This window comes from Delphinapterus leucas, chromosome 3 (genome assembly GCF_059928025.1).
Source record: "Delphinapterus leucas isolate spDelLeu-1000000601 "Yukka" chromosome 3, BTC_Dleu_Yukka2, whole genome shotgun sequence".
In the NCBI taxonomy this organism is placed as follows: domain Eukaryota; kingdom Metazoa; phylum Chordata; class Mammalia; order Artiodactyla; family Monodontidae; genus Delphinapterus; species Delphinapterus leucas.
Genome location: NC_143131.1, coordinates 55678847 through 55691770, shown reverse-complemented (window position 1 = coordinate 55691770; position 12924 = coordinate 55678847). Strand labels below are relative to the sequence as shown.

Here is a 12924-nt window from a genome sequence, read left to right as displayed (position 1 = left end):
AAGAGGAACCTATGACCGTCATTGATGAAGAACATTCTTCAGCCTTCAAGTGAACCAGACCTGGAGTGCCCAAACTAAAGAGAAGAAATGACCTTAATTTTTATAAAGATACCCAGGAAGGGTAAAACCACAGACAGTCTAAGGGAGTCATTTCACTGGAAGACAATTAACATTATTAAGAAAGCCTTTCGTATTATTATCTCAAATCCTTCCCAATATAGATTGAACCCACACAGATTTAGGCAATAGTAATTCAAGAAAAGCAGTTACAACCGTGTCTTTGAGATAATCTTTCTATTACTAAGAAGGAAAAAATTAGCATCAGTGTTTTCTACAGTCATATTTTCACCTGGTTCCCTGCTTATCTTTCTAGTTAAGTGAAGGCTTTAAGTGAGAGAAAGGTCTCATAGCCTCATTAGATTTATTTTGTTTATTTTCTGTCTTGCTTCACGAGCTCTAAGAGGGAAGGCATTTTTTTTTGTCCTGTTTTGTTTACCACTATTCCCAGAGTCTAGAAATAGTGCCTGACACTTAATAGACATTTAGACATTCAATAAATATTGAAATAATTAGACTTGCAATATCATCTAATCACTCTCCTTGCCCCTTACACTTACACAATATACCCTTACCTCTGAAGACAATCTTTATAAAACATGAACCTTGATGACAGTACTCTCCTTTCTCAAACTTTTCAAAGGACGTACATGGTTTAGGAGAAAACCTTTATTCTTTAATAAGCTATTCAAGGTACTTTGCTGTACACCTGAAACCAACACAATACTGTAAATCAACTACACTTCAATTAAAAAATTAAGGAAAAAAAGTAAGCTATTCAAGGGGCTCTGTATTCTGGAAACAGTTTATTTCTCCAAATTCACCTGCCAAGGCCTTTGTGCCTTCTGCACTGGGACTGTGGTTGGCCTGGCTGAGGCATTCTCTCTGCCTAGGACACTCCCTCTCCAACTTCCTTCTTCTCTTAGCAAACTCTTATTTGTCCTTCAAGATTCAGAATGAATGTCACTCCTTCTGGGAAGTCTTCTTAGACTAACCCTAAATCTGGGTTATTTACTTTGGCACATAAAGCTACATAAATGCTTCTATCAACATGTTTATAATATATTGGATGATGGGCTTGTATGTTTGTGTTTTCTACTACTGTGTTCCCTATAGTTACCTCTAGGTTAGGTACTGTGGCTTAGTCATTTTTTGTATCCCCAGTGACAGACAGTGTGTTTGCCGCAAAATCAGCACTTGATAAATATTTGGGGATAGGAACACTGAAAACACTGTGGAATTAGTGACATTTAAAAAACGTTTTTAGTCAGATGTTTATTTTGGCTTGTAAATCAATGTTATTTTAAAATTATATTGATGATCACTGCAAGTTTCATCTATTAAGTACTACATGACACACAGTCTATCTTCACAAGTAATTAGTTTTCGTTTTTTTATTATGGTAAAATATACATAAGATGAAATTTACCTTTTTAACCATTTTTAAGTATACAATTCAGTGGCAGTAGGTACATTCACAATTCTGTACAACCATCACCATTACTCATTTCCAGAACTTTCCTATCATCCCAAACAGAAATGCTATACCAATTAAACAATAACTCCCCGTTTCCTCCTGTCCTGAGCCTCTGACAACCTCTACTCCGCTTTCTGTCTCGATGAACTTGACTACTCTAGGTACCTCATCTAAGTGGAATTATACAGTATTTGTTCTTTTGTGTCCGGCTTATTCACCTAGCAAAATGGTTTTAAGGTTCATGTATGTTGTAACACATATCAGAATTTCATTCCTTTTTAAGGCTGAAATTATAATCCATTGTATGGATATACCACACTTGGCTTATCTAATTCATCTATTGATAGGTATCTGGGTTGTTTCCACCTTTTGGCTATTGTGAATAGTACTGGTATGGAGATTGCTATACAAGTATCTGTTGGAGTCCCTGCTTTCAATGCTTTGGGACATATACATAGGAGTGGAATTGATGGATCATAAGGTAGTTTTAACCTGTTTAACTTTTTGAGGAACTGCCAAACTGTTTCCCACACTGGCTACAACATTTACATTCCCATCAGCCATGCACAAGGGTTCCAATTTCTGGGAGTCCTCAACACCACTTGTTCTTCTCCATTTTTAATAATGGCCATTCTAAGGGGTGTGAATCAGTGACATGTTGAAGGCATGAAAATTTAGGTTTTTGCTATGTTCAATATTGAGAATGAAATCTGAGTGATAAATTGTTATGCTTAAATTGTGAAAAATTAGAAATTCACTGTTGTTTATAAAACCCTTTCCCGCAGTTTAGGTATAGTTTTGCAAAATGTAGAGATTTTTATATATATATATATATATATATATAAAATATGTAAGTAAAAAGTATATATATATATATAAAATATGTAAGTAAAAAGTAGGAGGGAAAATGATAATATTCTCGTGACCCGTCATTCAGCGATTTCCTGAGTTAATAACCTTCACAGTGCACTCCATAGGCACTTCTGAAAACATATTTAATTGACAAATGTATGAAGCAGGATAGTAATAATAGTGATAATCTAGTAATAATCTCCCATGAACTTGTTCCATAGTTTTGCATTAGTTTGAGCATTTTTATGATTTCAAGAATGGAAAAAAGCTTAACAGAAAACCACACATACACAAATGCTGTGGATGTGAAAATATGCATAGAAAAGGTTGCTTGTTTTTATAAAAATTTTTTACAGCACATTAAGGCAAAACCAACGTTATTGCAATATTAAAGTTCACAGTTTCAGCAATCTATTAAGGCCTCTAGAGGAGCATTAGTTACAGCAGGGAGCTCCAGCACTTTTGAGAGCTGCCAATGGAGAAGGCTTTCTCTCTCACAGACTTAATTGAGGGAAGCATTTAATAGGAGGAATTTTAGAAAGTGACTACAGTACTCTTTGAAGGCAATCAAATACTCAGAATTGGTTGATTTATAGGAACTTGGTCTTAGTGTCCTAAAAGGAGTCATTAGCAGACAGCAGTATTATCAGGAGACAAGAAGTAGGAAGATGATCATGGCTGACATTATATGCTGGTACCATATAAGTACCATCTGTAGTTGTAAGATTTTGTGAACTTTATCATATAGTTAGGCAACAAAATCCTTCTTATTATGACCCTATGAAGTAGGCATTGCTGAGACAGTCACCTCCATTCGGGGGAAGCAGACCCCGAGGCCTAGAGTAGTATCTTCCCCTAGTTCACATAGCTTGTGTCACCAGAGAAGATGGGCAATGTGTATTTGTAGAAGATGCGTGAGCTTTGGAGAGAGACAGAGTCAGGTTCAAACCCCAGCTCTGGCACTCTACAGTTGTTTCCTTGGAAAATCTCCTTAAGTATTTTAAGTCTCGGTTTCATCTCCTGCAAAATGAGATTAATAATATCTATCTCACAGCATTGTTTTGAGAATACATTTTTAATAAAGGGAGTTATTCTGTTACATTTCTCCCAGCCACGCCCATGTCAGATATCACTAATCAATCACAGCACACTTTCACACGAAGCGTGGGGCAACCTCAGAACCCTTCTCAAGCTAGCAGGGCGGGCAGCTATACAAACTGAACAGGGTAGGCGGTAGGGGTGGTGCTTCTTTGTCACCCTGGTCCTCAGAGCTGCACTCACTGCTTTTTGTGTTGGCCCTCTAGCTGTCCCGCAGGAATGTTCTTTATCAGCTTACATGAAAATCCAAGACATTTTATAGCTGGGTCCATTTGCTTAGGACTCCCTCGTCCTCCTTCCTCCCCTCTGTTGATACTAAGCTAATCTATTCCCACCCGCCTGTGACACTATCATTGAGTCTGCAAGAGGCAAACAGAGGAGAAGTTAAATAGTTAAATGGAGGAAGAGCACGGGATAGGAAAAAAATACCCAGACCAACTTGGGTCTTTGCTATTTTTTTCTAATTTTTCTGGTTCTATTGACATTTTTCATTAGAGATTTGTCTGGTAACAGTACAGGTATACCTTGTTTTACTGCGCTTCACAGATATTGTGTGTGTGTGTGTGTGTTGTTGTTTTTTTTTTTAACAAAAATTGAAGGTTTGTGGCAACCCTGTGTTGAGCAAGTCTACTGGTGCCATTTTTCCAACAGTATTTGCTCACTTTATGTCTGTGAGTCACATTTTGGTAATTCTTTCAATACTTTAAGCTTTTCATTATTATTATATTTGTTATGGTCATCTGTGATCAGTGATCTTTGATGTTATAATTGTTTTGGGGCACCACAAACCACACCCATATAGGCTGGAAAACTTAATTACTGTTGTGGGTGTTCTGACTGCTACACTGACTGGCTGTTTCCTCATCTCTCACCCTCTCTTCAGGCCTGCCTAATCCCTGAGACACAAAGATCTTGAAATTAGGCCAATTAATAACTTTCCAACAGCCTCTACATATTCAAGTGAAAGGAGAGTCACATGTCTCTCATTTAAATCAAAAGATAGAAATGATTAAGCTTAGTGAGGAAGGCATGTCAAAAGCTGAGACAGGCCAAAAGCTAAGTCTCTTCCACCAGGCAGTTAGCCAAGTTGTGAATGCAAAGGAAAAAATCTTGAAGGGAATTAAAAGTGCTACTCCAGTGAACACACAAAAGATAAGAAAGTGAAACAGCCTTATTGCTGATATGGAGAAAGTTTTAGCTGTCTGGATAGAAGATCAAACCAGCCACAATATTCCCTTAAGCCGAAGCCTAATCCAGAGCAAGGCCCTAACTCTCTTTAATTCTATGAAGGCTGAGAGAGTTGAGGAAGCTGCAGAAGAAAAATTTGAGACTAGCAGAGGTTGGTTCATGAGGTTGAAGGAAAGAAGCCATCTCCATAACATAAGATACTTCACCTTGCAAGGTGAAGTAGCAAGTGCTGTTGTAGAAGCTGCAGCAAGTTATCCAGAAGCTCTAGCTAAGATAATTCTTAAAGATGCCTACACTAAACAACAGATTTTCAATGTAGATGAAACAGCCTTCTATTGGAAAAAGATGCCGTCTAGGGCTTTCATAGCTAGAGAGGAGAAGTCAATGTCTGGCTTCAATGCTTCAAAAAACAGGCCGACTCTTGTTAGGGGCTAATGCAGCTGGTGACTTGAAGTTGGATCCAACATTCATTTACCATTCTGAAAATTCTAGGACCCTTAAGAATTATGCTCAATCTACTCTGCCTGTGCTCTATAAATGGAAAAACAAAGCCTGGATGACAGCACCTCTGTTGACAACATGGTTTACTGAATATTTTAATGCCACCATTGAGGCCTAGTGCTCAGCAAAAAGATTCCTTTCAAAATATGACTGCTCATTGACAAAGTACCTGGTCACCCCAGAGCTCTGATGGAGATATACAATGAGAGTAATGTTTTCATGTCTACTAACACAACATCCATTTTGCAGCCCAAGGATCAAGGAGTAATTTTGACTTTTAAGTCTTATTAAGAAATACATTTTGTAAGGCTGTAGCTGCCATAGATAGTGATTCCTCTGATATATCTGGGCAAAGTCAACTGAAACTTTCTGGAAAGGATTCACCATTCTAGATGCCATTGTGAACACTCATGATACATGAGAAGAGATCAAGATATCAAGATTAACAGGAGTTTGGAAGAAGTGGATTCCAACCCTCATGGATGACTTTGAGGGGTTCAAGACTTACAGATATTGAAAACAAACTTATGGTTACCAAAGGGGAAATGTAGGGAGGGGGGAAGCATAAATCAGGAGCTTGGGATAAACACAGACACACTACTACATGTAAGATAGATAACGAACAAGGACCTACTGTATAGCACAGGGAACTCTACTCAATATTCTGTGATAACCTATATGAGAAAAGAATCTGAAAAAGAATGAATATATGTATAACTGAATCACTTTGCCGTACACCTGACACTAACACAGCATTGTAAATCAACTATACTCAAAATCAAAATATTAAAAAAAATTCAGTGGAGGAAGTCACTGCAGAGGTGGAAATAGCAAGAGAACTAGAATTAGAAATGGAGCTTGAAGATATGGCTGCACTGCTGTGTCTCATGATAAGACGTTAATGGTTGAGGAGTTGCTTCTTATGAGTGAGCAAAGAAAGTGGTTTTTCTTGAGATGGAATCCACTCCTGGTGAAGATGCTGTGAAGATTGTTGAAAGGACAACAAAGGATTTAGAATATTACACAAACTTAGCTGACAAAGCAGAGGCAGGGTTTGTGAGGACTGACTCCAATAATGAAAGAAGTTCTGCTGTGGGTAAAATGGTATCAAAGAGCATTGCATGCTACAGAGAAATCTTCCATGAAAGGAAGAGTCGATCTCTGAGGCAAACTTCACTGTTGTCTATTTTAAGAAATGGTCACAGCCACCCCAGCTTTCATCACCTACCACCCTGATCAGCCAGCAGCCATCAACACTGGGGCAAGACCCACTACCAGCAAAAAGATTACAACTCAGTGAAGGCTCAGATCATATGGTTAGCATTTTTTAGCAATAAAAAAAACCTCTTAAATTGAGGTATGCACATTGTTTTTGTTTCTTTTTAACATAAGGCTATTGAGAATCCTTAACAGACTACAGTATAGTGTAAACATAACTTTTTTTGCACTGGGAAACAAAGAAATTTGTGTCTTGCTTTATTGCGATATGTGCTTTGTTACATTGGTCTGAAATCAAACACACAATATCTCTGAGGTATGCCTATATTCACTGAAATAGTCAAGTCCCTCAACCTGAAGGTTAGCTGTTAATACAAGTATTTGTAGAAAGAAAAACAGAGGCACTGCTCTGTTCAAGGCCACCCCATGAGACATAAATGAAAGTGGCAGACAGCTTGAGTGTGACACCCTTGATGAATCTGAGGTTATAAAAATGAATTCTTCCATTTTAACCTATATGTAATTTTTTGAAGTAGTCAACTTTTCTTGTATCCTTTAACCTTATGATCAAGGAATGTACGTTTTAAAAAATATTTCAGGGTTGAAGTTTCGTTTTCTCTGAGTTACACTGGGAAGAAAACAGGAGTTCTTATTTGCCCTAATGGTAAACAAAGAAAGTGTTATCCCTCCAATCCTTCAGGCTCAAACGTGGCTGAAAGTATTTCACTTACGCTATGAAACAAAACAAAAACAGCTATCCCACGGGGTTTACCAGGTCTTTGTTAGCAACCGGCTTAAAATCTTCATTTGGAATTCTTCCTGACGTAGTGTTCAGATGATGAAGAGTTTTCTTATTCAACCCTCACACAGTGTTTGGTCATCTTCTACTCTACAGCCCTGGTGTGTGTCTCACACCATCTCCTAGATTCATTTGTCACCAAGGCTTGTCCTGGGCCACATTTCTTCCAGTGACTTCCATATAATACAGATGGAAAATGAACAGAATATAGTCTCAAAGTCTAGACATAATTAATCAGGTCTACTTCCTAATTCCTATATGTTGGTGTGTGGAACAGTGGAGACAGAGTGTACTATCTTGTAAGCTCTCAATAAATGGCTATAGATGTGGACTACCTGGGCTAGTACTGAGGCCAACATACTTCATTTGAGGGTGTCAGTGGACTCAGGGTAATGGAAGACCCTAAGGAGTCCCTCAAAATCCTGAGAGCACCCATTGGGCTGGGGAACCCAGTCTATGCAGTCCTTTTTGACTACCATTTGCCTTTTGCTCTGCAAAGAACAAATCACTCCGGGGATAAGTAGGATGTTTTAAAAGCCTCATTTTTGTTTCTTAAATGTCTTCATGAGTTGAAGGAACATTTAAAAATAAAAAAAGACATTTCTCAACAATCACAGTTCAAAATGACATGTACACGTCTCCCTGCGGGGCATTTTTAAAACTTAAAAAGCTTGTCATGTTGCCTTTTAAACAGGGAAGCAATTTGAAAATGAAGGAAAGCATTTAGCATTCCAAAATAGTGATCCTGAGTGTTGGCTTCCCTGGAGCGCTATCAAAGAAACTTGGTCCACAGGACTGAAGAGTCAGAGCCTGTGAACATGGCTTATGTTAAAGGACCCACTTCGCAGATGTGCATCAATTCTGGTTATCGTTGGGGTGGACTCTGGGGAAAATTAGGAAAGACAAATTTATCTTTGGCATTTCCTGCACTGTTGACACAGTGGAAAAGAACATGGGCTTTAGAGTCAGATCTGGATTTTCATTCTAGTTCCACCAATAACTAGCTGAGCGACCTTGGACACTTATTGTAACCCCCTGAAGGGGTTAAGATATAGTCGATTTCCACATAGCTAGAGGAATTAGGATACCTACTTTTCAATCTTTGTGTTCAGTAAGATACAGGGCATTGAACGGTATTAGCATGTGAAAGGTACAGAGTGGGTGCTCATTCTTTCCCCTGCTCCCCTCCCCCGCCTCCCCAGTACTGAGATCTCCACTCATGGCAGCTCTCCTGGGTCTTACTTAGCTGTATTTTAGGGTGGCATTCCCCATTAAAATTTACCTGCACTGTCCTTTAATTGTGTCCTCAGTTCCCAGTCTCTGCCAGGTAGGCTCACCACCGTGATATCCTTACATACAGCTCATGGATCATTGAAATGGGTGCCAATGGGTTAACCTCTTACTCCTCCCAACTAAGTGTAATATTTTATCTAGAACCTTCAGAAAAATAATGTCTGAATCCAAAGGAATGCCTATGATGGGAAGAAATTCGGGCAAAGCAGGGAGTTAATTTAAGAATATGTGTGTATGGGGTCATTTTTCAGCATTCACCCTTCAGAGGACATACACAAGTGCTTCCCTTCTGCTTCAATACATAGGGCTGAGCCTTGGTGCTGGTAACCTAACAGTAGATTGATAAGACTAGTGACCAAGTGTTTGCAATGCATATGCTCGAGGTCTCTCCGACCCAAGGCCTCTGCTTACCCTACACTCTTGAAGCTGGAATACTTAGGTCTCACCTAGAGGTTCAGCCCCGCCCAGGACCCAGCAACACTCATGATTTCTAACAAAGCTAGTAGAGGACACTTCCCCTGTCGAGCTCTCAGGCTCTGCACCCTTCTGACCCAGCAACTGGCCCTGTTCTGGCCGTTATGACAGTTCCAGGGCTGGCCTTTTCCTTTGTTCTTCTGTTACTAAGTTCTGCCTTGCCTCTCACTTTCAGTAACTGAGTCCCTGTTTGGTGGCTCCATGATGACCTCAGATCCTCCCTGCTTGATATTCCAGTTCCTCCAAAGCTATCACTGAATTTCCCTTCCTCCTGGGCCAGGCTTTCCCACTTCCTGTTCTCTCAGGACCTAAGGTTCTGTCCCTGACTTCTGTCCCTCCAATAAAGAGTGCACACCTGGTTTGGGGATTTGTTGCATCATCAATGTCAGTGAGACCATGAAACTGGCGGACACAAATAAGTGGTACCTTACTGTAGCAGAGAAATGTACATTGAAGACTGAAAGGCAGCTAATGGTGAAAAGCATTAGCACTGATATCAGACAGACCTGGGGCTGAATTAGGCACAGCCTTACTAGTCCTAGCGATTTAGTTACTTTCCCCTGCTCTAGTTTCCTCATTTCAAAAATTGGACTAACAATATTTATCTCATAGAGTTGTTGCAAGGATAAAAATCACAAAATGAATATAAAATAATTAGCACAATGCCAGACACAGAGTAAATGCTCACGACAAATCAGATATTTTTATAAGTGTTATCATGATAATTATTTAATAATAGGTATGCATGAACACAAAAGAGGAGATTTCTGCCTGTGGACTTCAACTCATCCGAAAATGGAGAAGGCAAAGGTAACACAGGTTATATTCTTAAATAATCATAGTCTCTGAAGTTTGAGAGAAAAATTGGGAACTCAATTGACATGCAGGTTCTAGAGTGACCACATCAACAGATAGCTGCAGAACATGCAAGGGGGTTGCCTCCTAGCCAGGGAAGATACTGCCTTAAAAATGGAGAGGCAGCAAGACTAGAACTAGGGGTAAAGGTTTTGCTTTGGAATGAACCCAAAACACAGAAGTCAAGGAACTTTGAGATATTTAAAAATGACTGTCAAATATTTTAGATTAGTTTTCAGCTGTATTTTGGAAGATCACATCGTAAGCTTCCAGAATTTGTCATTAGGCATTTCGAATCTCAGATATAAAAACTATACCTTTTACCCATGTAGTATTAATCATGTTTTAAATTTTCTGTATTTTATGATACTTTGCTATCTTGGGGCCTTGCAGACCTGGGGAAGGACTGCCCCTCTCAGGGTTAGCCGATTCCTAGAGATAGCTAACAACTTGTCTGCGGGCATGCCTTTCATACGCAAACCAACCAATCCTGAATTCATACCTCCACCTGCTTCCTTTTACCAGGCCCTGATGTTGAGGATACTATCCCTCTGCTCTAAATCACTCCAGGGGCAGTTACCGGACAGCTATAGACTCCCAGTATCCCAGAGTCTGCTGAAATTACTCAAACTACCCAGTCCTATACCTGCTCAGCTGCTTATCCTGCCTCACCCATTCCTCCCTGCAACAAGCACAATAAAGTTTTGTGCCCATCCTTTCCTCTCACTCCTTTGCCTCCTGACCAACCCTGGTGCTTCCCCATGTAGCCATGCATGATGTGCCGTGCCCCTTCCTCTGGAGAGCTGTAACAAATTCTTATCTTTTCAATGGCAATCGTCTCCTGATCGGTTGGCCTCACCAAACCTGAATAACAACAAAATCCCAGGTGCATTTTTAAACAACCCAAAGGGAGAGAAATCTGTATTCAGAAGTCTCCAGTTTCTGGCTGGATCATCTTGGGCACTTGTATCTCAACCATTTAGAGCCTCAGTTTCTTCTTCTATAAAAACTGAAATAACAGTCTTTACCTCACAGAGCCATGGGGAGGATTTGTACACATGAAAGCACCCATCACTGTTAATGCTTAGCTAATGTTTGTCCCTGCATTTGTTCACTCACCTGGTCATTCATTGCTATCCACCTGTAATCTATAAACACTCTTCAATTATCACCCTGTTTGTGCTAGGTAATTCTGAGTAAATTCTGATATCTTTCCAAACGTCTATAGCTACTAAGCACTGTCATAAAATCTCACTCTCTTTTTTAATGTGTGTGATCTCATTGGGTCCACTCCCCTTGGGTCCGTCGCTTGATTTCCGACACAGCTGCTCGAAAGCCATGCAGTTTTGGAAAAGGCCAGTCTCCCTGGTTCTGCTGACATCTATCAACCTTATCGAGCAATTCTGTCTGCAAAAGGAGAGTCAAAAACCTTCTGCCAGGCAGCAAAAGAAATCACATTTTTGGCAGATAATTAGTAAAATACACATCCGAAAGCTGCAGAAAATTTGTATTGCACTCCAGGCTTTGTGGATGTTTCATCGCCTGCTCTCTTCTCATTAGAGGACGGGGCTGATAACTGCTAAAGTGGAGAGAAAGTTCCTGAAACCAGAGAGCCAATGTCCCCGCCGGACCGAAATCTCCATGAGGATCAATAGAAAGAAGGAAAATGATCAAAAAAACTTGAGTGTGCCAGAGCTTCTGGGTGGGCCCAAGTCTGAGACAGATGGCAAATGAGGCAACCTCAAGGGAGACAGCCAATCCTGCATTTTTACTTGCATCCTGAGGAACCAGACCAAGGAGAAAATGGAGAACTTGCCAAGAATTGTGCAAAAGGAGCTGGCAAAACCGCAGGGTGGGGGCCATGGGAGATGGGGGCCATGGAGAGCCCAGACCCACTCACGGGCTCAGAGTCCTGCCCACGGTGAGGCTCCTCTTTTTACAGACATGGCTGATTCCATTGCATTCGTGTAATGGTCATTTAAAATACTATTTTCAAAGCATTTTCTAAATTCCGAAGAGCTATATGAAGGAGGTTATTATCGGTTACAGAATTACTGTGCTTCCATCTCCTGCTTGACAAGTAAGCATGAATGTTAAAAGTACACAGATCAGGCTTCCCTGGTGGTGCAGTGGTTAGGAATCCAGCCTGACAATGCAGGGAACACAGGTTTGAGCCCTGGTCTGGGAAGATCCCACATGCCGCAGGGCAACTAGGCCTGTGAGCCACAACTACTGAGACTGCACTCTAGAGCCCACAAGCCACAACTACTGAGCCTGTGTGCCACAATTACTGAAGCCTGTGCTCTAGAGCCCATGCTCCGCAACAAGAGAAGCCACTGCAGTGAGAGGCCCATGCACCGCAACGAAGAGTGACCCCCGCTTGCTGCAACCGGAAAAAGCCCACGCACAGCAACGAAGACCCAAGGCAGCCAAAAATAATAAATAAATAGATAGATAGATTAAAAAGAAAGCGCACAGCTGTGGAAGCAGATTAAGTAGGTTCCAATCCCAGCTTTGCTACTTGCTTTCCGTGTGAACTTGAGCAAATGGCCTGATTTATTGATCTTCAGCCTCTTCCTGCACAATAAATAAAATATAGCTCCTGCCCCACAAGGTTGTTGTTAAGGGTTAGAGGAGGTTTGCATATAAGTCTCTTAGCACAGGGCCTGATGCATAGTAAGTGCTCAATAAATGTTACTGGTTAATATTTGCCCAAACTCCTTAGTAAGGTTTTTGATGTGAGTAAAATTACAGGGCTTCTCCTGAGGCCTGAGCCTCTGTTACCCAGACAAGGCTTTCTCTAAGTGTGGGTGTGTCTGTTAACTTTAATGGGAGGGTTAAGGGTTGAGACTAGGAAATTCCCATGATGGTAACAAGCTCCTGCAGAAGTGTTGTAGTGTTTAATGCTCTGGTACCGTAACCACATTCCATGTTGCTGTTATAGATCTTGGGTCGGAGTCTACAATTTACTCCTCTGGAGTATTGTATGGATCTCTCATCTTCTCTTGGATAATTATCATCTATTTAAAACTTTAGTGATTTTGTTTTTGACTTAGTATGTACGCAGTAAAGCATTCCTCCACATAAATTCAGTTAAGCTTTTTGATGGCAA

General features: G+C 40.4%; 1 long non-coding RNA gene across 3 annotated transcripts in view; it reads right to left on the bottom strand.

Annotated features, from left to right (window-relative positions):
• LOC149749565 (uncharacterized) overlaps nucleotides 1–12924 on the bottom strand; it is a 107948-nt gene that overhangs the window by 24140 nt on the left and 70884 nt on the right. The gene's annotated exons all lie outside the window — the stretch shown is intronic.